Source organism: Anopheles merus, unplaced genomic scaffold (assembly GCF_017562075.2).
Source record: "Anopheles merus strain MAF unplaced genomic scaffold, AmerM5.1 LNR4000021, whole genome shotgun sequence".
NCBI lineage: Eukaryota > Metazoa > Arthropoda > Insecta > Diptera > Culicidae > Anopheles > Anopheles merus.
The window spans coordinates 218,002-240,591 of NW_024427601.1; the positions used below are offsets into that span (position 1 = coordinate 218,002).

The 22,590-nt window shown below is 43.8% G+C and overlaps 2 long non-coding RNA genes across 3 annotated transcripts; both read left to right on the top strand.

Moving 5' to 3' along the window:
- Positions 1–914: 914 nt before the first annotated feature.
- On the top strand, positions 915–2,810 carry LOC121601056. The gene is made up of 4 exons (XR_006005978.1): positions 915–928; positions 1,069–1,241; positions 2,562–2,624; positions 2,714–2,810. It is a non-coding gene; the product is annotated as an uncharacterized LOC121601056 (long non-coding RNA).
- A 3,402-nt stretch (positions 2,811–6,212) lies between these two features.
- Positions 6,213–11,975, top strand: LOC121601057. Of its 2 annotated transcripts, none has more exons than XR_006005980.1 (4): positions 6,213–6,541; positions 10,210–10,406; positions 11,727–11,789; positions 11,879–11,975. It is a non-coding gene; the product is annotated as an uncharacterized LOC121601057 (long non-coding RNA). The 2 variants fall into 2 exon arrangements; XR_006005979.1 differs by having other exon boundaries at positions 6,225–6,559.
- The last annotated feature ends 10,615 nt before the right edge of the window (positions 11,976–22,590 follow it).

Below are 22,590 nucleotides of genomic sequence, written 5' to 3' on the forward strand. Positions count from 1 at the left end.
TAAGTGAAACTACCTCATATTACTCTTCCAAGTGGATGAAAGATATATATGAAGCGAAATTAAGCGATCTTTCTACAGAGGAAATGGTTTTTTTTTGTTTCGGATATAAAATGCAAAATGGTTGCAATTAAAACTAGTGATAGCAATTTAGTATTTGTACCTATGCTTCATACTTTATTATAATAAATATAAAACAATAAAAAGTAACATTTTAATTATTTTACATTAACAACAACTAACAAAATATAGTAAAATGTTAATTTGATTTACTTAAAAGCTGTACAGAACAACAAGTAACCATTAAATAAAAGTGCATGTTCGTATAGTAAATGCTTTTTTATAGTTGCATGCTTTATTCATAAATGTTTATATTTTTTTATAAAGTTCTCATTAAATAACTAATAATAATTAATAAAAACTGTTCCTAACTTCATATTACCTATACCACAGATGATTATAGTATTTTAACATAAAGTTGTTAAACACCAAAATTGCTTTAATACCTTACATCTAAAGATTAACTTAATTTACTATTTACATCTATTCGATTTTAAATCTCTTAGACTAGTGAGTATAAAATCTTCGTTTGGTATCAGTTTTTTTTATCACTATTGATATGCTTTCTTGCTGGTGCTATAATTAATTTCCCATGAATATATGTTTCTACATAAGCGTAATCTACCTTTGTACCAAAGTGATTAGTTGCAATCACTTGGAACAAACGCAACATGTTTGTATGGCCACTGAATTTATGTTTGTTTTCTGTTTTCCCCCTTCCAGACCAGCTACAAGTAGCAAGGAACTGTTTATCAAACAGTAAATCAAGTGCTCTATGCATTCTGCTATTTGCATCTTCAGAATCAATTTCTGCATCCAAGCGTTGGGCTATGTTATTTAAAAAATCCTCTTCAAATTGTCTTCAAAAACAGTAAATTCGTCAACGGTCTTAATTTTCTCTATGCTAGTAGCATTTGTGCTTTGACTACCTTTTTTTTTGTCCTTCAAAATATTGTAAATTTCGCTAACCATTACAAATATTTGCAGTTCTCTGCTTTTTTTCTTCCGCAGTTGTCGCTGACACAAAGCACAACAAGTGTGCTTGTTTGCAATGTGTTCCTGGTTTTTTGGGATCGTATCATTATTGCTATCGAAATCTGGTAACATATCTACCATAGACTCCAGGCTGCTGATGCTCGAGTCCAGATTTTGAGATGTTTCCGACGACACTATGGCAGCAGTAGGTAAGTTTTCTGTAATTGTTCCACTTTCTGATTTTGTAGGCACAACCGATGAATCTTTTATGAGTATATCGGATGTTGATGGCTGCGTACAACGGGATACGGCAAGCTGCGATGTGGTCGAATCTGACCCGATTGATTTTATTTGTGGTGACTCTGGTGGTGTCATGGTCAAGGAAGGAAGCAATTCTATTGAAGTAATGTGAATGGAAGGTGCTGTACTTCTACCAGATGAATAAGATGCGATTGGCGTTGCCTTAGTCGTTCCTGACAGTGGTTTAACGGAAGGTCGAAGCGCTGACACCGGTGAATGAAGTGATGATGCAGCCATTTGCAACGAAGTTGCATACACTGTAGAAGTCGAAGCTGATGTATCGTCCGAGTAAGAAGTGCCTGACTGGGCTGTTGCTGTAGTCGACGGAGATGTAACGGTTCCAGATGGTACAATGGTACGGATTGTGGTTCCATAAGGAAGCATTGACGTTCCCAGCGAAGGCACAGACACCAATGCTGGTCGATTGGTTGGATTGGTCGATGGTTGCGCGGTCGAAATCGTAGCCGTACCAGACGAATGCATAACTGATGCACCCGGCACATTCAATGCTAGTTGGCCGATCTGAACCGTTCTTCCACATGGAAGTCTTGCTGTGGAAGGCATTACAATTGAAGGCACAGGCACAGTTGGATTGGTTTGCGGATTTACTCCAGGTTGAACCATCCGTATTATGGTCCCAGAAGGGAACTTGATTGAGGTCGGCTGCATCGAAAAAATGGGTGCGGGTGTCGGTGGGGGCGCACGCCATGCAGAATGGATGTAATGAGATGATGCTACCGTTGATGTAGTCGCAGTCGATGAAGCTACAACATATGTTGTCTGCGCAGGCGTGGATGGTGCAACCGTTCTAATGAATGTCCCCGATGGAAGCAAAGTTGCTGTGGCCATTCTTGTTGAAGACATAATCGAAGACGTGACTGCAACTGAAGTTGGTGGCGTCATGGTGTATAATGAGCCAGTCGAACTTGGCAGTGTTGCAATCGATGACGGCATTTGTGCACCATATGCAGACGCCGCAATACACGGCTCCGACGGTATATTAGCCCGTAAAACCGTGCCGATAGGACACAGGTGCATCACCGGTTAGTAACGGTTCACGCAGATGCGAATGTACCATTTCTTCGCCTTCAGGATTTAGCCGCGCGTGCTTTGCCGGTGTCAACATCTAATGAATAACAACAGTTTATTATAATGTTTTAATATTCACTCACATTTAATACCACAATTCATGAAACTTATACTCACTGTTTCTTTTTATTCCTTCGCAGGGTATAACAAACTGACCCACTGATATATAGCACCAAAATAACTACGAAAGACAGTATTTAAAGGTTAGTTGGCATTATTCTACCATAAACATTTAACTAAAGTTACCTTGTAATGTTTTTTAATAACTTTTTTACTCTTTTACTTTTCACAGTTTAAAATCACTCCTACGCGTATATGAAATTTTGCCGGTATGAAAATGTAAACATCTCATTTGACAGCTTCGAATAAAGGCAGAGTTGACACACACACCATTGCAGAGCCTCGACATTTCACTCACACATTGAAAGAAAAGAAGCCTCGGAAACCGAGAGAGCGCTCCGTGTATTTTATATGAGAGCGGGAGAGAACCGTGGTACCGATTCTCTCCCCTTTTTTTAAGCCTAGGAAATCATCGGTTTGACTCTAGGTTTTTACGCACACCATGATAAAAATTACCCGCTCTTTGTCCGTAGGGTCCTTCCCTCTGCCTGCAGCGTATGCATCGAGCAGGAGACAGTGTGGCAGTATGCAAGTTACCCGCTGGATAGGAGCGGTCGCGCGGCAACGCCATCATTCCGCACATCTGCATGCCCGTCTTGGGTTCTAACCGCGTATGAACTGTCCGCCGTAGCTAGAGGTGACTATCCGGCTACGTGGTACTCAAGTCCTGAAATGGCTGGCATGATCGCGTTGGCTATTTCGCCAATAATAATAATAATTATAATAATAATAAAAAGAACTTAGCATAGCAGTCCACACTCGGGTAAGAGTTTGTCTTGACTTTGTTGCTGCCGGGCTACCGCTGTGACGAGACAAATACACGGAATGCACTCGACCAAAACATGAACCTACCGATCCGAACCCATTCCAAGGCATTGCCGGTCAACCGGCGTCATGATAACTACTCCAAACCAACAAGCCACCAGATTCTGGACGGACAGGTGCAGCACCATACGCGCACCGTAATAAACAAATCCAGAATCCTCTTTTGTATGGATTCAATTAAAAATGTTGTTTCCACTTGCGTCCGCTAGCTGAATTAGAAAGAAATGTGCGACATATCACACGCACGATTGCTTAGATCGTGTGTCTTTTTAATACCCCCAACAGCAGAGCCGATCGCAAAGATGCCAATGCCAATGGTTGTGTTGTCTCTCAGGTAGCGAGATCGAAAATGCATGGACTTTGTAGCCGCAGCGGATGAAAATGTACGCCTCAGAATCAAATAGTTTTGGGGTTTCCACACGCACGCACACACACACACACAAAAACACAAACACACGCACGCGAGCATGCACGCATGCACACACACACGCACACATGCACGTACGCGTGTACGCGGGCAGGCACCCGCGAAAGCGCAAACGCAAGCACGCACCCACGAAAGCGCAAACGATATTGTGCTACATGATGCTTAGAAGGTCGTTGAAGCATCAAACATGTTCAAATTAAAAATATTAGATTAGTGTTAGACGTTCTCCTATGCTTGTTTGAAATAGGCTTCGTCACCCCCGATTGCCACGGGCATCGAATGGTCTCATCAGCAACGGCACGAAATAAAATAAACCATCAATACACCGATAACACTTTGAATCCCAATCCAGCTTCTCCCAAAGCGTCTCAAGGCCACACACAAATTAATAAATGCTATCACCCACCAATAACAACAATACACAACCGCAATGCACATATATGAATCAACGCATACACCACAAACACCCAATCAGCTGGCGGCGGAAGGCACGGGCAGAAGCGCAAGTAAGGCAAGGCAGGGTGAGGGAGGGAGAAAAAGCGGACGAGAAAATGGGCGCCAATAATTTTAAATTTTTTGACCGTTTTTTTTGCTCTGCCGCCTAAAATAGTTCGTCCATTTCTCCAACAGACGGCGCTAACCCTGCGCAGGCCAGCGCAGGAATCGCTGAAGTCCAGCGCGGGAGACCAGCCAAAATCTGCGCTGGCCAGCGCAGAATTTGGTACCCGCTGCGCAAATTCGAGCAGTTTCCAGCGCTGGAAATGTACCAAAATCTGCGCTGGTGCTACTACAGCGCCTACCACTACTAAACGAACAGTCTATTTGCGAAAAATCCATAAGAGAAAGTTAAAAACGGTTAATGGGGTCCTTTCCGTTTTAAGTTGGTAGGCTAAACTTTCAGCTTTTCAGCCCCGCTGCGCAAAGCGACTGAAGAAATCATGGCATTCGGAGAATTTTCTTATGCCTTCTTTTTCCCTCCAACGGCAAATTTGTCAAGCAGCTCGTCGGTTCCCTGGCTCCGCCTCATACCCCTCGCCTGTGCGCGCTGTCGAAGGTTCGGATGTGTTGCAATGCGCTAGACGGCCAATCGCTGTCAACCGTCGTCCGTGCTTTTTCCCTCCATAGCGCTATCTCTTTCTCGCGTGTGGTCAATGCTCGCGAGCTGTTGTGGCGCTTAAAAACCCGTTAACAAACATTGCGGCGATGAAGTTGCATTTTCACAAATCAAACCAAAAAAGCGCAATGAGTTCAAACACTGCAATATAAAAATGACTAAGGAATCGCCAGCTCACGCTGGAGGGTTTGCTGTGCAACGCGCAAAACCTTAATTCGCATTAACACGTTCAGCCCTTAGCTGATTTTCATCAGCTTTCCGTTCCACCAACATCTAGAACGTAAGCTGAATGTAAAACCGGCATACTGGAAAGTCCACTGGCAGTCCCTGGGGCCTGCCATCGAACTGAACGTGTTAAGCATTAAGCATAACTTTGTTACACTTAACTTTTGATTTCGTATGGTATAGATTACACAGATATACTGAGCCGTCTGGGCATCGGTGTGAGTGTGCGTGTGTGTGCAAAATGTGTTTTCTTCCAGAATGTTATGATCCATCGGAAAGGAAGGTGTTCATGAAAGGCGGAAAGACGAGTTGAGGCCTCTGTAAATGGTAACTGATGAACGGGAGGAGGGGATACTGGCACACAGCTGTTGGGAGATAGATTGAACATTATACTTAAATTGCAGGCGGATGGAGGGGGGGTGGCCATGGAACCCCAACGATCATCGGTCACAGGCCCTAAAATTGTTGCCGGCATGAGGGGTGGGGTGGGGGTGGGGGGTGTGAGAGTACAGATGGTTCTCCAGCCACGGGGCACCAACGACCATCTTTCCGGGGGCCCTTGTCGCTAATACTCTGTCCACTTGTAGACATACGACATACTACAGACTAGAAATCTTCGGCGACCGCCTAGTCCGCCTACCGTTAGGTCCACCGCTGGTTCATGACGGTGTTTTTTTATCGTGGAGGTGCATCGCCCTACGGACAAAGAGCGGGATATTTTATCATGGTGTGTGTAAAAACCTAGAGTTAAGGGCGGTGGCAACGCTAATCGGATGCGATTTTATCGGACGAGATTTATATGGGATTTGACAGATAACGTCGGACGACGAAATCGCACGTCCGACGTTATCTGTCAAATCCCATATAAATCACGTCCGATAAAATCGCATCCGATGAGCGTTGCCACCGCCCTAAGCGAGCTCCGCGGAGAATCGGTGTGAAATACACGGAGGCGAGAGCGCGTTTTGGTTTCGACACAGTTTTGGCACTAACACAGTTACACATGTGGAAATGTGTGCGTTCATTTTCGGCCAGCTCGCTCAGTTTGATCCGCTCGCAGCGGAATCCTCGTTTTCCCGTCTTGCTTTTACAAGTTATAATCAAAGCACTCTGAGCTTTCTCACTCTGGCTACCGCAATAATTTTTCAACGACACCAACAAGTTGACACTTGGCGAAGTTGTTTCATTTCAGCCGGTTGCGTCTGCGCTTGTAATTTTTAAGTAAGTTTATTTTAGTGTTGAAAAGTTAAGTTTTCCTAGTTCTAATGCTTTAGGAAATGGTAAAAGTGTGTGCTTCAGCAATCCTAGTTCGGGAGGTTTGTGAAATAAATTAAGTGTGTGCTTTTGTTCGTGTGCAGCAGCGTTTTACGAGTCTCCTGTGATGCAATCTGTTTTGTGAACTTACGTAGGTAAGAAATATGAATATGGTAAGTGTTTGTTTATTTTATTGTAAGTGCTTTGAAATATAGATGTATACCTGTAAGATTTCATTATTTTATATTATGGTATAGTTTAGAAAATAACTATATTCGCTTGCCTCTGGTGGTCGTGGTATAATTTCGTGTGTGTGGCGTTTTTGTTTAAATTGCGTGCTTGTACCCCGGTGGTATTGTCGTGCATATGTTGTATAAATTTCGTTCGTGTTGTGTTTATTTAAATTGCGAAATTTCTTGTACCCTATGGTACCTGTTTTAAATTGTGTGCTAGCTCTGTTTTGAAAATAATCTACCTATTCTAAAATCATCCTTACCCTGTGAAAAGGTGCATGTTAATTTAATTTTACCTATTGTTCAGATATAAAATAAATACCTGTTAAGATGTATCGTAATATCGTTTTGTTTACCGCTTACCGCGCTTATAAAAGAAAACAAATAATGTTCGTTAGTCAAATACATTCGGACAGTCACTACGTGCGGACTAAAACAGTCATATTCCTTAAAGTTGTGAAGTTAAACTGTGATTAGTGTGAAACAAATTATTTGTGGTGCATTAACGAGGATTGTGTGTATTGTTACAATGGCAGCAAAAAGGAAGCGTGAAACAGGCTCGATGTATAAAATCATCGAAAATATTAGGAAGCAAGAAGAGGCAGAATCGTTGGGCGAATGTAGTACATCTGGCCTTCATAACATAAATGTGGTATCGGATGGAGACATGCATGATGCTTCAATCATTCGGTCATCAAGTGATCATTTAGAATATATCGAATACCTGGTCGAAGAACTTATCGTTGAAGAAGAACAAATCAATGATTGGATAAATATCGACGAGTGTGACGATATGCAAGTGAATGAAAATATCGACGACGACGAGGAAAACGAAGTACAGTCAGCGTCTGATAGTGCACAGCAAACACAACCAAGTAGCAGTGAAGTGGCCGAGCGAGTCAGAAATTGGGCTTTGAAAACCTATCAGACGCATAAGGGTATTAACGCAATGTTAGAAATATTACGCGATATAACCAGCTATAAGCTGCCCAAAGACGCGCGAACACTGCTTAAAACGAAGCAGTGTGGAAAAGAAATATAACAAATAGCAGGAGGAGAATTTTGGTATCCAGGAATAAAAGCAGCTCTGGAGAAACAATTTGGTAATGTTCAACCACGGGTGAGCAAGTTTTCGTTAAACTTCTCCATCGACGGACTCCCATTACACAAAAGTTCTCGCAAGCAGTTTTTGCCGATACTAATGAGTATTAAAGAGCTACCTGAAATTCCAGTATTAATGGTTGGAAATGTTTTGGGTGAGTCAAAACCTGCAAGTGTGGAGGAGTACTTACGACCGCTTGTAAAAGAGCTCAACGGATTGATGGAGAATGGCATACAAATCGCCAATAAGCTGACCGAAGTACGCGTTTGGGCTTTCATCGCTGACTCACCTGTACGAGCTTTTATAAAAGGTAGGTTGTTAAAACACGTTTGAATTGTAACATATTCTTTATTAAATTTAAAAAAAGTGTTACAGCACGGTCCTATTGTTGGCATGTACTCATTGCAACATATTAATTTTCTTTTTCTTTTCGTCTTTTACTTCCAGGCGTGGTCTACTTCAACCACAAAAAGGATGCCAGAAATGTACTGTTGAAGGAAAATTTGACAAAACTGCAAGAGTGATGTGTTTTCCCGGGATTGACGCACCAGCGAGAACGCATCAAGATTTCAAGGATTCTAAATACGGTGAACATCACAGGGAAACAACGCCACTTATAGACCTTCTTCACTTCGATATCATCGTTAATGTAATTATTGCTGACCTATTGCACCTGATTGACTTCGGAGTTACACGCACGGTTATTAACGGCTGGAAATCCGGCAAGTTTGGTGGAGGTCCCAAATGGAGTCAAGAAACATTAAACAGAATTAATAATATTCTCGACAACGTGGAAATCCCTTTAGAATTTCACCGCAAATTGCGTAGTATTGAAGATACTGGTTTTTGGAAAGCCAGTGAATTCAATATGTTTTTGAACTATGCTAGTTTCATAGTATTGAAGGAAGTGTTGTCTAAAGAACAGTATGAACATTTTATGTTATACTATTATGCGATTACACTATTCTCTTCGGAATGTTACAGAGAGCATTGGCCAGCTGCACATGTTTTGCTTGTACAGTTTGTTGAACAGTATGGTACTCTTTACGGGGAACATCGTATAACCAGCAATGTGCACAATTTATTGCATGTGTACGAAGATGTAAAGAAATTTGGAGCACTTGTAAATTTTTCATCGTATCGATATGAAGCCAAGTTACACGATGTGGGTAGATCCCTAAGAAATGGCCATAATGTTTTAGTACAGGCTGCAAACAGGATATCGGAACAGATTCCAACACGTCCGTCAAGCAGTAAAAAATCCCCATTTCCCTATATTGAATCCAAACGTTATGGGGCAGTTGTACACATTAACTCAATTATTACTCTTTATCCAAGTGAACAATCAAATTGGTTTCTAACTCATGATTTCTATATTGTTAAATATTGCAGTGCCAAAATGGAAGGATCAGATATTACCATTAGCGGTAAGGCTTTTGGTTGCATAAGTGAAACTACCTCATATTACTCTTCCAAGTGGATGAAAGATATATATGAAGCGAAATTAAGCGATCTTTCTACAGAGGAAATGGTTTTTTTTGTTTCGGATATAAAATGCAAAATGGTTGCAATTAAAACTAGTGATAGCAATTTAGTATTTGTACCTATGCTTCATACTTTATTATAATAAATATAAAACAATAAAAAGTAACATTTTAATTATTTTACATTAACAACAACTAACAAAATATAGTAAAATGTTAATTTGATTTACTTAAAAGCTGTACAGAACAACAAGTAACCATTAAATAAAAGTGCATGTTCGTATAGTAAATGCTTTTTTATAGTTGCATGCTTTATTCATAAATGTTTATATTTTTTTATAAAGTTCTCATTAAATAACTAATAATAATTAATAAAAACTGTTCCTAACTTCATATTACCTATACCACAGATGATTATAGTATTTTAACATAAAGTTGTTAAACACCAAAATTGCTTTAATACCTTACATCTAAAGATTAACTTAATTTACTATTTACATCTATTCGATTTTAAATCTCTTAGACTAGTGAGTATAAAATCTTCGTTTGGTATCAGTTTTTTTTATCACTATTGATATGCTTTCTTGCTGGTGCTATAATTAATTTCCCATGAATATATGTTTCTACATAAGCGTAATCTACCTTTGTACCAAAGTGATTAGTTGCAATCACTTGGAACAAACGCAACATGTTTGTATGGCCACTGAATTTATGTTTGTTTTCTGTTTTCCCCCTTCCAGACCAGCTACAAGTAGCAAGGAACTGTTTATCAAACAGTAAATCAAGTGCTCTATGCATTCTGCTATTTGCATCTTCAGAATCAATTTCTGCATCCAAGCGTTGGGCTATGTTATTTAAAAAATCCTCTTCAAATTGTCTTCAAAAACAGTAAATTCGTCAACGGTCTTAATTTTCTCTATGCTAGTAGCATTTGTGCTTTGACTACCTTTTTTTTTGTCCTTCAAAATATTGTAAATTTCGCTAACCATTACAAATATTTGCAGTTCTCTGCTTTTTTTCTTCCGCAGTTGTCGCTGACACAAAGCACAACAAGTGTGCTTGTTTGCAATGTGTTCCTGGTTTTTTGGGATCGTATCATTATTGCTATCGAAATCTGGTAACATATCTACCATAGACTCCAGGCTGCTGATGCTCGAGTCCAGATTTTGAGATGTTTCCGACGACACTATGGCAGCAGTAGGTAAGTTTTCTGTAATTGTTCCACTTTCTGATTTTGTAGGCACAACCGATGAATCTTTTATGAGTATATCGGATGTTGATGGCTGCGTACAACGGGATACGGCAAGCTGCGATGTGGTCGAATCTGACCCGATTGATTTTATTTGTGGTGACTCTGGTGGTGTCATGGTCAAGGAAGGAAGCAATTCTATTGAAGTAATGTGAATGGAAGGTGCTGTACTTCTACCAGATGAATAAGATGCGATTGGCGTTGCCTTAGTCGTTCCTGACAGTGGTTTAACGGAAGGTCGAAGCGCTGACACCGGTGAATGAAGTGATGATGCAGCCATTTGCAACGAAGTTGCATACACTGTAGAAGTCGAAGCTGATGTATCGTCCGAGTAAGAAGTGCCTGACTGGGCTGTTGCTGTAGTCGACGGAGATGTAACGGTTCCAGATGGTACAATGGTACGGATTGTGGTTCCATAAGGAAGCATTGACGTTCCCAGCGAAGGCACAGACACCAATGCTGGTCGATTGGTTGGATTGGTCGATGGTTGCGCGGTCGAAATCGTAGCCGTACCAGACGAATGCATAACTGATGCACCCGGCACATTCAATGCTAGTTGGCCGATCTGAACCGTTCTTCCACATGGAAGTCTTGCTGTGGAAGGCATTACAATTGAAGGCACAGGCACAGTTGGATTGGTTTGCGGATTTACTCCAGGTTGAACCATCCGTATTATGGTCCCAGAAGGGAACTTGATTGAGGTCGGCTGCATCGAAAAAATGGGTGCGGGTGTCGGTGGGGGCGCACGCCATGCAGAATGGATGTAATGAGATGATGCTACCGTTGATGTAGTCGCAGTCGATGAAGCTACAACATATGTTGTCTGCGCAGGCGTGGATGGTGCAACCGTTCTAATGAATGTCCCCGATGGAAGCAAAGTTGCTGTGGCCATTCTTGTTGAAGACACAATCGAAGACGTGACTGCAACTGAAGTTGGTGGCGTCATGGTGTATAATGAGCCAGTCGAACTTGGCATTGTTGCAATCGATGACGGCATTTGTGCACCATATGCAGACGCCGCAATACACGGCTCCGACGGTATATTAGCCCGTAAAACCGTGCCGATAGGACACAGGTGCATCACCGGTTAGTAACGGTTCACGCAGATGCGAATGTACCATTTCTTCGCCTTCAGGATTTAGCCGCGCGTGCTTTGCCGGTGTCAACATCTAATGAATAACAACAGTTTATTATAATGTTTTAATATTCACTCACATTTAATACCACAATTCATGAAACTTATACTCACTGTTTCTTTTTATTCCTTCGCAGGGTATAACAAACTGACCCACTGATATATAGCACCAAAATAACTACGAAAGACAGTATTTAAAGGTTAGTTGGCATTATTCTACCATAAACATTTAACTAAAGTTACCTTGTAATGTTTTTTAATAACTTTTTTACTCTTTTACTTTTCACAGTTTAAAATCACTCCTACGCGTATATGAAATTTTGCCGGTATGAAAATGTAAACATCTCATTTGACAGCTTCGAATAAAGGCAGAGTTGACACACACACCATTGCAGAGCCTCGACATTTCACTCACACATTGAAAGAAAAGAAGCCTCGGAAACCGAGAGAGCGCTCCGTGTATTTTATATGAGAGCGGGAGAGAACCGTGGTACCGATTCTCTCCCCTTTTTTTAAGCCTAGGAAATCATCGGTTTGACTCTAGGTTTTTACGCACACCATGATAAAAATTACCCGCTCTTTGTCCGTAGGGTCCTTCCCTCTGCCTGCAGCGTATGCATCGAGCAGGAGACAGTGTGGCAGTATGCAAGTTACCCGCTGGATAGGAGCGGTCACGCGGCAACGCCATCATTCCGCACATCTGCATGCCCGTCTTGGGTTCTAACCGCGTATGAACTGTCCGCCGTAGCTAGAGGTGACTATCCGGCTACGTGGTACTCAAGTCCTGAAATGGCTGGCATGATCGCGTTGGCTATTTCGCCAATAATAATAATAATTATAATAATAATAAAAAGAACTTAGCATAGCAGTCCACACTCGGGTAAGAGTTTGTCTTGACTTTGTTGCTGCCGGGCTACCGCTGTGACGAGACAAATACACGGAATGCACTCGACCAAAACATGAACCTACCGATCCGAACCCATTCCAAGGCATTGCCGGTCAACCGGCGTCATGATAACTACTCCAAACCAACAAGCCACCAGATTCTGGACGGACAGGTGCAGCACCATACGCGCACCGTAATAAACAAATCCAGAATCCTCTTTTGTATGGATTCAATTAAAAATGTTGTTTCCACTTGCGTCCGCTAGCTGAATTAGAAAGAAATGTGCGACATATCACACGCACGATTGCTTAGATCGTGTGTCTTTTTAATACCCCCAACAGCAGAGCCGATCGCAAAGATGCCAATGCCAATGGTTGTGTTGTCTCTCAGGTAGCGAGATCGAAAATGCATGGACTTTGTAGCCGCAGCGGATGAAAATGTACGCCTCAGAATCAAATAGTTTTGGGGTTTCCACACGCACGCACACACACACACACAAAAACACAAACACACGCACGCGAGCATGCACGCATGCACACACACACGCACACATGCACGTACGCGTGTACGCGGGCAGGCACCCGCGAAAGCGCAAACGCAAGCACGCACCCACGAAAGCGCAAACGATATTGTGCTACATGATGCTTAGAAGGTCGTTGAAGCATCAAACATGTTCAAATTAAAAATATATTAGATTAGTGTTAGACGTTCTCCTATGCTTGTTTGAAATAGGCTTCGTCACCCCCGATTGCCACGGGCATCGAATGGTCTCATCAGCAACGGCACGAAATAAAATAAACCATCAATACACCGATAACACTTTGAATCCCAATCCAGCTTCTCCCAAAGCGTCTCAAGGCCACACACAAATTAATAAATGCTATCACCCACCAATAACAACAATACACAACCGCAATGCACATATATGAATCAACGCATACACCACAAACACCCAATCAGCTGGCGGCGGAAGGCACGGGCAGAAACGCAAGTAAGGCAAGGCAGGGTGAGGGAGGGAGAAAAAGCGGACGAGAAAATGGGCGCCAATAATTTTAAATTTTTTGACCGTTTTTTTTGCTCTGCCGCCTAAAATAGTTCGTCCATTTCTCCAACAGACGGCGCTAACCCTGCGCAGGCCAGCGCAGGAATCGCTGAAGTCCAGCGCGGGAGACCAGCCAAAATCTGCGCTGGCCAGCGCAGAATTTGGTACCCGCTGCGCAAATTCGAGCAGTTTCCAGCGCTGGAAATGTACCAAAATCTGCGCTGGCCAGCGCAGATTTTGGCTGGTCTCCCGCGCTGGACTTCAGCGATTCCTGCGCTGGGTCGAGCAAGTTTAGCGCCATCTGTTGGCGAAATGAACGAACTATTTATGGCGGCGGAGCAAAAAAAAAAAAAACGGTCAAAAAATTTAAAAATATTGGCGCCCATTTTCTCGTCCGCTTCTTCTCCCTCCCTCGCCCTGCCTTGCCTTACTTGCGCTTCTGCTCGTGCCTTCCGCCACCAGCTGATTGGCTGTTGCGGTGTATGCGTTGATACTCATATGTGCATTGCGGTTGTGTATTGTTTAGTGTTGGGAATTTCGTTAAAAAAAAGGAACGGAACGGAACTAGTTCATTTTTCAAAAAGAACGGAACGTGAACCTGGGTGCAAAAGAACCGGCCCAGAGCTTAGAAGCCAAACTGTCATCCGGGGGGGGATTTTTACTTGAGACAGGATATGAAAAGGCGTTTCTTAAATCATCATTCTGAAATCACCAAATCTAGATGGGAGCAACCTATGCCCAGTAAGCTGTACCAGCTGTGCTAATATAAAGCATGCATTTATTATCTAGCATTTTTTAAACTTTTTAGATGCGACGACCATTTTCGGTAAAAGACTTCCTGAACCACTAATAAGCTTGGCTATCAGTAACTTAAATGCCCATAGCAGGATAATCATCCCAGCGTATGGGGGCTCGGTCCATTCGAGGCTTTTACCCATGCCGAAGTTATTGAGTACGAGTTGACGATTGTATCACGAGACTGACTAATTATTTGAATTTCACTTACTATTTAAAACAAAAAGTTTTTTTTTCACATAAATCGTTTACAACATCACGGCACTCAAACGGTTGTCGAATGGAACAGAATGTTTCAAATCGAATGGCTAAATATTGGAATCATGCCGAGTGCCAAGATCAAGTGGATATCGTGACATAAACAATAAATACATTTTATTTTTCGTTGTTCATACTCACATATTATAATACATCTTTTCCCACCTGTTCTGCCATATGAGTACAGATTTAAATTTTATAATAATTATTTGTCTAGTTAAGATAAGCTAAATTATAACAAAAAGTATAATAGATGTTACAAATTGCACCATAATACCAAATGCAACACCATTTTTGGTTTTGCTTATCACGATTTTTATAAACGACGCGACGCGACGAAGTGTGATGAATATTCCTGTGAGCATGGGAGAGTGCACAGGCAACACATACTGTGTGCGAGAAAGAGTGAACAAGTATCTTGCATGCAGCAAGCAACAGCCGGACAAAGCCGGTTTTTTCAAAGAACGGAACGCACGAACGATAGCACCTTGCTGACAATATTGAAGCGGCAAAGACCGGAACGGAGTGAACGGAAAGAACGAATTGAATGGAACGGAATGAACGGAAAGAACGAAATGAACGGAAAGAACGAAATGAACGGAACGGAACGGAATGAACGGAACGGAATGAACGGAACGGAACGGAATGAACGGAAAGAACGGAATGAACGGAACGGAACGATTTTGTATAAAGGATCGGAACGGAACGGCCTACATAAAGAACGGAACTTTTTTACTAGGTTCGGACCGGAACGGCCAACACTAGTATTGTTATTGGTGGGTGTTAGCATTTATTAATTTGTGTATGACCTTTGAGGCGCTGTGGGAGAAGCTGGATTGGGATTCAAAGTGTTATCGGTGTATTGATGGTTTATTTTATTTCGTGCCGCTGCTGATGAGACCATTCGATGCCCCTGCCAACTGAGGGTGAAGAAGCCTATTTAAAACAAGCGTAGGAGAACGTCTAACACTAATCTAATATTTTTTAATTTGAACATGTTTGATGCTTCAACGACCTTCTAAGCATCATGTAGCACAATGTATAGTGGCTATAAATTTTTTTTTTAATGTGCCGAAATCTGTCTCGAGTTTTTGGGTCTCGTAACAAACACACACACAGCGCGGGGAAAGTGACCGTTCACTCTATCATGTCGCGATCCCCCACCCCGCCCGGCGCTAGGGATGAGGATGCGCTACAAGAAACCTGAACCAGCCGTTCTACCGAGAAGGTAGCCGATCGATCATGCGTGGGGGGGGGGGGGGGGGGGGGTGGGGGGGGGGGGGGGGGAGTGCGTGCTTGCGCGACTTCGGGGGTGCGTGCTCGCGAGCGTGCTTTCGTGGGTGCGTGCTGGCGTGCGCGCTTTCATGCTCGCGGGCGCGCGTACGTGCGTGTGTGTGTGCGTGCGTGCGTGCTGGCGTACGCGCGTTCATGCATGTGCGCGCGCGCGTATGTGTGTGTGTGTGTTATGTGTGTGCGAGTTTGCGCGCGCGTATTTGTGTGTGAGTTTGCGCGCGCGTGTTTGTGTGTGAGTTTGCGCGCGCGTGTTTGTGTGTTTGTGTGCGTGCGTTTGGAAACCTCAAAACTATTTGATTCTGATGCGTACATTTTCATCCGCTGCGGCTACAAAGTCCATGCATTTTCGATCTCGCTACCTGAGAGACAACACAACCATTGGGATTGGCATCTTTGCGATCGGCTCTGCTGTTGGGGGTATTGGGGTATTGGGGGTAAAAAGACACACGATCTAAGCAAACGTGCGTGTGATATATTGCACATTTATTTCTAATTCAGCTAGCGGACGCAACTGGAAACAAAACTTGAATTGAATTCATACAAAAGAGGATTCTGGATTTGTTTATTACGGTGCGCATATGGTGCTGCACCAGTCCGTCCAGGATCGGGCGTCTTGTTGGCTTGTCGGTATCGTGACGCCGATTGACCAGCAATGCCTTGGAATGGGTTCGGATCGGTAGGTTCATGTTTTGGTCGAGTGCATTCCGTGTATTTGCCTCGTCACAGCGGTAGTCCGGCAGCAACAAAGTCAAGACAAACTCTTACCCGGGTTTGGACTGCTACGCTAAGTTCTTTTTATTATTATTATTATTATTATTATTATTATTATTATTATTATTATTATTATTATTATTATTATTATTATTATTATTATTGGCGTAATAGCCAACGCGATCATGCCGGCCTTTTCAGGACTTGAGTACCACGTAGCCGGATAGTCAGCCCTTGCTACGGCGGACGGTTCATACGCGATTAGAACCCACGACGGACATGCAGATGTGCGGAATGATGGCGGTGTCGCGGGCCCGCTCCTATCCAGCGTGCAACTTGCATACTGCCACACTGTCTCCTGCTCGATGCATACGCTGCAGGCAGGGGGAAGGATGCACCTCCACGATAAAAAAACACGGCCATGTACCAGCGGCAGACCTAACGATAGGCGGACTAGGTGGTCGCCGAAGATCTCTAGTCTGTAGTATGCCGTATGTCTACAAGTGGACAGATTATTAGCGACAAGGGCCCCCGGAAAGATGGTCTTTAGGGCTCCGTGGCTGGAGAAAACCATTTGCACCTCCCCTCCCCCCATGGCGACTACAATTTTAGGGCCTGTGACCGATGATCGTAGGGGTCCCATGGCCACCCCCCTTCCCGCCGGCAATTTAAGTATACTGTTCAATCTCCCAACAGCTGTGTGCCACTACCCCCTCCTCCCTGTCATCAGTTACCATTGACAGGGGCCTCAATTCGTCTTTCCGCCTTTCATGAACACCTTCCTTTCTTTGACCGATGACATTTCGGAAAAAACACATTTGGCGACAGTTTTGCACACACACGCACGCTCATACCCTTGCGCAGACGGCTCAGCATATCTGTGTAATCTACAACATACGAAAGCAAAAGCTTAGTGTAATAAAATTATGCTTAATGCTTAACACGTTCAGATCGATGGCAGGCCCCACTGCCTGCCAGTGAACTTTACAGCCTGCGTTCTAGGTGCTGGTGGAAAGGAAAGTTGATGAAAATCAGCGCCGGGATGAACGTGTTAATGCGAATTAGGATTCAGCGCGTTTCACAGCAAACCCTCCAGCGTTAGCTGGCGATTCCTTAGTCATTTTTACATTGCAGCAATTGAACTTATTGCGCTTTTTTTGTTTGATTTGTGAAAATGCAACTTCATCGCCGCAATGTTTGTTAACGGCTTTTTTGATCGCCACAGCAACTCATGAGCATTGACCACACGCGAGAAAGAGATAGCGCTATAGTGGGAAAAAGCACGGACGACGGCTGACAGCGATTGGCCGTCTGACGCACCAACACATCCAAACCTTCGATAGCGCGCTCAGGCGAGGGGTATGAGGCGGAGCCAGGGACGGGTAGCTCGACGAGCTGCTCGACAAATTTGCCGTTGGAGAGAAAAGGAAGGCATGATAAAATTCTCAGAACGCCATAACGCCTTCCGTCGCTTTGCGCAGCGGGCAGGATAGGGCATAGGGCTAAGGTGCCCTCCATTTATAACTGTGGTTTACGATGGCGGTGGGGAGAGACGGTATAAATAGAGCCGAAGGATGCGCCTTCGGCCTCTTACAACCACACAAAGTCAAAGAAAGGAATAAAAACTAATTTTGTGACTTTTCCCCAGCAGACATATCCACATTTTCTTCTTTTCTTAAGTGACTTTCGCAACAGTATGAGTTGTGCACATACTATTTCACATCTTCGTATATCTTCGTTCACATTCCAAACGTCACTGTGACTGGTCGAAGATTCTCTGCGCTCCGACTATTTTCAATATTATTCCGAGAAAGCCTGTATCTTTGCTGAACTTGTTGCTGGTGTAGGTGACTTCATTGCCTGGTTTTGTTTAACAACTGGATTATTCACCGTCAATCACCTGGAAACGTTTTCCGGCCCACAATCATTACGTCGCTTCAACATCACAATCAATCGCTCATCCACAAAGCAATGGCTGGTATTTGTTCCGCCTGCGCTAACGACATCGTAGCTGCTGATCGCATTGTGAAATGCCAGGGTTGGTGCAACTCTGAGTTTCACTTCTCATGCAGCGGACTTTCTGAGGAACTTTCCGCTACTATAGAGTCCTGTGCACAACTTTTTTGGGCCTGTAAAGCCTGTGTAAAGTTTCACAAGGATCCGCGTACGGCCGTGTTGAGGTCATCCACCCCGTACACTCACACTTCTGTCGACCTACTGTCCAGCATAGCCGACCTTAAAGCGGGCCTCCGTAGCGAGCTGTCACAGCATACCACAGCTATTAAGTTAGAGCTTCTGGAAGTTTTAAAGGCGGAGATCCGTTCCTGCTTGCGATCGACGCATGCCGCCACCGATTTACCGTCTCAACGGCCCATTCATCACAATTCAGCGCCTAAATTGTTTAATTCAGTGGTCAAAAATATCCCCGGTACTATTACACCCACACTACAACAGTATCCATCATTAGCCGCTTCTCTTAGTGTGAGTGCGAACGAACCGTCATCCTTCACCAATATGCCACCAGTTTACAACCCGCAAACACCACTACTCAGAGGATCGGGATCGCCGCTCGATTCTGACACACTAGACACCATCCCACACACCGATACGCGAATGTGGCTATTCTTTACGCGTTTCTCCCCATCGGTTACCACTGAGCAGATTTCTCTCATGGTACAAGTACGGCTAGCACTCGATAAGCGGGATGTGTCTGTACACCGTTTGACGAAGCTTGGTGCCGACACTAGTACACTCTCATTTATCTCATTTAAGGTGGGCATACCAGCCACTCTACGCAACAAGGCTCTCTCACCTAACACATGGCCCTCTGCTCTTACCTACCGAGAGTTCCGTGACTATCGGACCAATAATTATAACACTAATACCTGTGCAACAACTGAAACAAATTCGATGCTCGATCAAAACGTTACTCCCGCTACCGACACTTATCATAATCCTCTCTCACATTCTGGAGGGAGTGCCGCGATGCCAACTACTACAACAGATACGCTCGCACAGCCCGTTACGATTTCCTCACCTGCCATGACCACTACAGACGCAGCTTTGTTTACAAACGAACCACATCTTGACCTTAATGAGCGAATGCTTGTTACCACCACACCTACTAGGTCACCTCCCGAATGCTTAGCCGCTCCTAAAAAACGACCGAAGCGAAACGCTAAACGGACTGATGAATCTGCTGACGCTGGCCCGTCGGATGAATAGCAATCTTGCACAGCATCCGGCGATGCACCTCGTTCAGCTCATCCCAGTCTCTCTATCTACTACCAAAATGTACGTGGTCTACGAACGAAAACTACAAATCTTCGCCTGGCGCTATCAGAATCAGAATATGATTTTATCATTCTTACCGAGACTTGGCTTACTCAGTCCATACCTTCTTCGCTCCTCACTGACGATCATTATCATATCTACAGGTGCGATAGGAATCTTTCCAACAGTGCCCTCTCACGCGGTGGGGGTGTTTTAATTGCAAGTTCCTCTTCAATACCGACATGTGAAATCGCATCGCCTAATACCATACTGGAACAACTTTGGATCAAAACATTGCTGCCAGGTGTCTCTGTTTACATCGGCGTTGTTTACATTCCGCCTAGTCATGCGAATGACCCCGCAGTGATGAACGCTTTACATGATAGTGTACGTGAAATTTCAAGCCGCATTAAAGAGAGCGATTTATTATACGTCTTCGGAGATTTCAATAAACCTGATATCAGATGGGAGCTGACTAATACATCAGAAGCCACCGATTGCTCTCCATGTTATTCTGTCATGCATTATGCACCTTTATGCAATTCCGTGGCTAATACCGATTTCGTTGATGGGTTGCATAGTACCGGATTATTTCAGTTGAGTGGTATTGCAAATCAATCTGGGCGTCAATTGGATCTGGTCTTCGCAAACCTTGCCGCAACCAATATTTTGTGCGACTCAATCACACCTCTGCACTCTGTGAATGGTACTTCGGCTCTAGAGAACTTCCTCCCATACGTAACACACTGTAGTATTCCACTTCTAAGTGAGGACTTTCATCATCCTTCATTGGATATGATGATTTATTATCCCGTACAACTATCCCACACCACCAACAGTCACACTCGCAGTACAGTCAATAGAATTTTCTTCAAAACGAATGTGGAACGTATGAATGCCCTTATTGTGTCGTTTGACCGTAATTTTGACTGCTCCAACTTTTCCACTATCGACGAAGCCACCGATTGCTTTAGCGTTTTTATGCGCTCAGCGATTAATTCCTGCGTTCCTGTTGCTCAACGAAAGCCTGGCCCCGATTGGTCTAATGCATCTTTAAGACGGTTGAAAAAAATAAAATCAAAAGCCTACGCGGATTACAGTAGAACGAGATCATCGCTGCATAGGAGAATTTTTTTCGATGCACTGAACAATTATCGTCGACATAATCGTGTGCTCTACCGCTCCTTCATTCGCCGTACTGAAAGGCAGCTATTTTCTAAGCCGACACGGTTCTGGAGCTTCTGGAACAAACGGCGCAATATAAGAAGTATCCCTCCGTCAATGAGCTACAATGGCCAAACTAGTATCGATACATCCGATATTTGCAACACTCTCGCCAATCGTTTCGCTGATGCATTCACCCTTCCTGTTCACAATCCTAACACACTAGCAGAGGCCACCCGCAATACTCCATCGGATGCTATCGATTTTATTATACCCACAATTGACGAAGCATTAATTGCGCGCACACTCAACGATATAAAACCATCTACATCATCTGGACCTGACAATATTCCCGCATACATATTGAAGCACTGCCGTCAATCACTCGCACCCATTCTTGCCAAAATATTTAATGATTCCCTTATGCGTGGCACGTATCCTGAGTCCTGGAAACACGCGCGAATGATTCCTATCCATAAAAAAGGCAGTCGACTTCATGCTAGTAATTATCGTGGCATTGTATCCCTATGCGCTTGTGCAAAGGTGTTTGAGCTCATTCTATACAATCCGCTACTCACAGCAGTTCAAAACTATATGAGCCCTAGTCAGCATGGATTTCTCCCAAGGAGATCTTCCACCACAAATCTTGCTGAATTTGTTGGCTACTGCTTCGACAACATGGATCGTGGTACTCAAGTTGATGCAGTATATATCGACTTCAGGGCTGCGTTCGATAGTATTTCTCATGATATTCTACTTTCGAAGCTAAAAAAACTCGGTTTCCTCGACTGGCACATCACCTGGCTGCGTTCATATTTAACTGGTCGTTCGTACTACATAAGTATAGGATCTCATCGTTCTCACTCTTTCACCAGCTCCTCCGGTGTGCCTCAAGGGAGTAATTTGGGACCGCTACTCTTCCTCATCTATATTAATGATCTATCTTTCGTTTTACCGCCAGGCCAACACCTAATGTACGCCGACGATGTAAAAATATTCGCTCCAGTTAGAAACGACAGTGACTGTGTACGCCTTCAAACGATCCTTGAGAATCTGGATAGCTGGTGCAGCAGAAACGCTCTCCAAGTGTGTGCTGATAAATGCCAGTGTATATCATTCAGCAGAGCCCGTCACCCCATCACGTTTACATACACTATGCTCAACACGGCTTTGGCTCGCACGACATGTATCCGTGATCTGGGGGTGCTACTCGATCAGAAGATGTCATTTCGCCCTCACATCGATAGCGTTGTTGCGAAGGGAAATCAGCTACTTGGTTTAATTACGCGGACCTGTAGCGAGTTTACCGATCCCATGTGCGTCAAGTCGATCTTCTGTGCCATCGTAAGGTCGTGCCTGGAGTACTGCTGTCCGATCTGGTGCCCGCTTGGCGTTGGTGACATCAATCGCCTCGAAGCCATTCAACGGAGACTCACCAGGTACGCGGTTCGACTCCTTCCATGGCAATCCCACCACGCTCGGCCCACCTACCATCAGCGGTGTCTGCTTCTCGGACTTGAACCACTCTGCTCTCGACGTAAAAACGCCCAATGCCTTTTCATATTTCGGCTCCTTAACG